Here is a 5,054-nt window from a genome sequence, read left to right as displayed (position 1 = left end):
GCTAGCCGTGATTGCGTGGGCTTGTGTTTCGCTGGTTTCTCTTGAGAGCTTATGTTTGAAGCCTTTCTTTTTATGCAGCTGCGGGCCTGTTTAGGCAAAAATAACGTTTAATAAGTGTGCGGCGGTTGCATGTGTGTGAGAGCGCAAATGTATAGTGAGTTTGATCGAGTGCGAGCGGTGTAAGGTTCCAGCGGAGCTTTGGTGGAGCTCGGCGCCGCCGCTCGGCGCCCCCGGCCGCGCTGACGGGCGGGTGGTGGTCTCCGCGGGCGGGAATCTGCTCCAGGTTTGCTCTTTCTTGTGGGGTTTTGAAAGCTTTGCTGAGGCATATCAACTTATCTGCTGTTTCGGTTTGTTAGGTCTTGTAATGAAGCGTTCATTGCATTCGTGTCAGAATAAACCTTTGATTATTTTTTAACATTTCATTTTCCTAAATAAAAGCAAAATATTTATTTACATATTATTGGTGCTTCTCTGTTCGCGTTAACAAGTTGGCTTGTACCTTTTTGCTTGGTCTGGCCAGTGAATTCTCAGAGTTTAGGAAGTATGCTTAAGTAATTGATGCTGATTTTTACCAAATTTATTCAGGTGAAATAGTAGTTCCTTTAATCAGTAGCGCAAATGATTTTAAAGATTAGAGGAAGAACAATCTAGGGAGAAGTAGACCTATTTGCATAATAGTTTTTTATTGGAAGTATTCTAGAAGTACAATACTAATGTTTTAAATTGTTAACAAATAAAGTACCTTTAATTATGTTTTATTAGGCTGTATTTGTACCAGGTAGTGGAAGGTGTTACCTCTTTGTTACCATTTCATTCACTTTCTGTAGGGAATGCTTGAAGTTATTTTGTCAATATTAGATGTTACAGCTGCTATTAAATCTTCAAATGAGGCAGAATCTGTGAATTTAAGTATGTCTAAACCAGTTTAAGTCACAGCAGTCCTATTGTTCTCTCTTTTCATTCAGAAACTGCATATTGATAAAAATGAAAAAAAGAATGAGGGTTCGTGTTATTTAATCTTGGTTAAACAGCCTTCTATGCAAATTAAATCCTGAATCCTACAAAGATTTGTAACACCATCCTCTTCTTTCTTTTCAAAATGCACTTGAAGTATTTAAATAATACTTTGCTTGACTAGTTATCAGTTAACAAAGACTAATATCCATGTATTTAAAAGTTAAGCATGCACAGAAATCTAAAAGAAAACACAGTTTGGACTGATAATTACATGTATGTTTTAGATATATAATGCTGCTGTTGCACTTTGCACCAAGATTTTATAAAAAGAACAATCTTAAATAAGAAATGAATATGTATTCTTGCTTATACTATCTTCTGCGATAACATTTGTATTAACATCAAATACATTAAGATTGACTGAGGTTAACAAATGAACTCTTTAGCTTAACTTTAGACTACAGAAACAGATTTTCGTGAGTGTTTGTATAACATTTAAACAGTGCATGAAAAAGTCCTAAATGTATTACACTTGCACATTATTTTGTATTCAGCAGTGCAATGAAGTCTCAATCAGGGCTGTCAGTTTTACTGTGGTAAACTGTTGTACAAATACACACAAAACCCACTGGTTAGGTTCGAGTATTGGTGAAGACAAGTTTACTGTGTCCAATTTCAGGAAAGAAGATGAGACGGCTAACAAATACAGCGCTTGCACTGTTTTATAGGGGTTGCTTGACTTACTTAAACCTCACTGCTTGTTGGATGATGTCATGTAGATGTCAAAGCTGTACACCTAACCCACCCCACCCCCCCCCCAGATAAAAAACAACCAACAGAGCCAAAAGTGGCCTTAAGACTTATTCTCAGTCATCCTCCTGCCTCAAGGCACAATAAGCTATTATGAAAACAACCTTGATGGATGTTTACCTAACCTGTTCTTAAAGCCTTAAACACAGATTCCACTCATTCCTCAGGCAGTCTAGTCCTTAACTATCCTTTTTTGAATGTCTAGATTAAATCCCTTTTCCTGCAATTTAGCTGCCTTATTCAAAGTGAATGTAAAGGACAGTGTTCCCTTTCTTTTTGCAGCATCCTTTTACATAAACTAAGACTGTTACCATATTTTTGTTCAGTCTTTTATTTTTTGATTAATAGCATGGATTATTTAATTTTATTAATCAGAGTTCTGAAACACATGACGGTTTGTTGTTGCACCTCTCTAGCTCCTGTCCAATCTTTCTACAACTCCTCGAAGTTGTGTTGGTGAAAACACTTCTGATGATGCATCTCAGTAGGATGTATGCCTTTTTCAATCTCCTGAACTTGTTGACATGTTTTGCTTGTGATCCACTCTACCCATTGGTTTCTTTCTGCAAGTTTATTACAATTTCTCTTTTCTGTGCAGTCGATTATTTCTTGCTAAGTGTAGAACTTTGCACTTATGTTTATAGAATTCTCCCCCCACAATGATTTTAAACTCTAGTCTTGACTTGTACTCTTCGTAGTACCTCTCAACCTGGTGTCAGCTACAGATTTGTAAGCATAATCTCTAAGCCTTTACCCAAAGATAATACAATATTGAAGTATATGAGGAATTTTATTTGATATAAACTTAGTCTGATGGTAAACTACTAATAGTGATCCTCTGACTACAACCAGTTTTGCACCAGATTTATGTAGTTTCTGTCTAGATCAAATTTCCTTATCTTCCTTATGAAAATGTCAATGGAACAGAATGTCAAAAGCCTTGCTGAAGTGAAGATCTTCAGTTTATTCATGGCTGTGGAACCATAAATGGAAATTAGGTTGGTTTGATAAATGTCATGGACAAATCATGTTCATTGTATTTATAACTTTGTTATTTTCCAGGTATCTACAAATATTTCTAATTTGTCCAGGAGTTTTAATTCACTTGGCTGGTTTCTAATTTCCTGTTTGTTTGATTGTTTGTGTTTTTAAAGAAAAATACTCTATTTGTCCTTTTGTAGTCTCTTGAAACGTCTCCTAGTTTTCGAAGAGAAGATTGTTTTATACCATTAGGTTCTGAAATTTGTGGTAAAGTTTGATTAGGAAATGGTAATAGACTTTCAAAGAGGGAGAAATGTTTGGCCCAGATATTCATATTTAAACAACAACAAAGACAGAAGTCCAAAACTGTGCTCCTGTACATTCTTTTTTTGTCTGTCTTGTATGTGAGACACCTGAAAGTTGTGAACGTCATTAGGTTTTTTAATGTTTTTCCCTGGGCTTTGTGATTTTGTCTTTTTCTGCATCAAAGATTATCCCAGTTTCAACAGTGCTGACCAGTCTATTGCCAATCTCACACTGAAGCATAATGGAGGACCAAACACTAGCTAGCTATTTCATCCTCTTTCACAGCTTAATGCAGTTGGTATACTTTGTGCAGTTTTAACATGATTGGGCTCTGTAAAAATGCAGTGATACTCAATGTTTTTAAAACATGGAGAAGTAGTTCTTTGCCTTTTTTTTGTAAGGAAGCCTCCTGGCTAGAGCATTCACCTAGAGTTGAACAGGCTGTCCCAGTTTTCTCCTCTTCACACAGCCACCCATTTGTCTGTATTCCCTTCTAAAAAGCCTTCTAAAAAGAAGAGATGTTGATTTAAGGAAAGGGGAGGGATTGGGGGTGCTGGAAGGTCACTTCCAAATAAAGTACCTACAATTAACCAGGATCCTGTCTCATTTGAGACACATTGCTGATAAAAAGACATGAAAGAGCAAAGCTGTATGCAGTTCTCTGCTTAACATACTGGTTGTTTAAAAACGGATTTTTGCAATGTGTGTTTTCACTCTAACTTTGGGCTTTTGTTTCCTTTCCTTCAGAAATCCAAATACACTATTTTGGATTCTGTTTTGGATGCTGACTACATCAAAACTAGTTATTACAGAAAAAAATGATGCAATGACTCAGTTCCTTTTTGGATCTAACCCTTTTTTTAAAAAGACTGAGATATGGGCCTGATGCTAGATTAACTGAAATCAACAGGAAGAGTCCCTTTTACTTTGAAAGGCACCGAGTCTTGTCCCAGTTCTCATGTTACATTGCCTGGTTACTACAGTTTCAGACTTTGCTTTTAGTAATTCCTGATATCAATCTGACTGTATTCAAACCTCTGACCAAGCTTACATTTAAAGATTATTAGCTGGTACGTTTGCTGCATTATTTCTCTCCTCTGCAGACAAAGCAAGAACGAATAATACCATGTAAGACATTTTCAGTGAATGCCTGACTGCAGATACATTTTGAGATTAAGAATCGCTGATAATTTAATATGCATCACTGCTATAAAAAATAGCTTTTTCCACTCCAAATGTATAGTTTTCTTTTTGATGTATTATTGATATACTGTATGATGAGCAGTCAGAAGGTGGCTGTAGAAATGAGTTTCTGACCTCTAAGTAGCTCTCATTACAATTCTTCTATAGAACAGCAAGGAGAGCATAACCTACTTGTAAATCAAACAAATATTTTCCTTTATTTTACTACTGAAAGTATATGTACGTGCTAGGAAATGGCTATTGAATTTCGTAGTGTAAAATCAGATCATTAAATGCAGGATGCTTTTGCTTGTTTTAAACCTAATTGCCCTAAAAATAGCTGCTGATTCATCATTAAAATGCAAAAATATATTTGGCCTCATTATTGTACAAGCACTGAAAGAATATAAAGGAATATCTCTTGTGATCTTTCTATTAACAGGTTGGTGGCGTATTTGTTTTTTGATAAGAAAAGGACCCATTAAAAATACCATCAACAAAGTAGCTATTTCTAAGTAATTATATATACCGCACCTTTTTAATTATATGACCATTTAAATACTTAAAATATCTTACTTAGAATATCTAACTGCTTGAGACCATAGTAGGAACTTGCATAATTTCTGAAGTAATGTGTTGCAAAAATGCTGTTTCTAACCTTTCAAAGCCTTATCAGACTGTCCAATATGAAATTAAATGAGTGACTAGTGGGTCATTTCTGTATCTATGTTTTACTGTAATGTAGGGTATTTTGTTCTTCCATATATCTTAAAAATATACAGTTACCTGAGTGGTGCGTGTTATTTTCCAGAGCTTTT

This window comes from Pygoscelis adeliae, unplaced genomic scaffold (genome assembly GCF_000699105.1).
Source record: "Pygoscelis adeliae isolate BGI_AS28 unplaced genomic scaffold, ASM69910v1 Scaffold183, whole genome shotgun sequence".
Lineage (NCBI taxonomy): Eukaryota > Metazoa > Chordata > Aves > Sphenisciformes > Spheniscidae > Pygoscelis > Pygoscelis adeliae.
The sequence above is the reverse complement of the archived record's forward strand: the minus strand, read 5'-3'. Positions refer to the sequence as shown.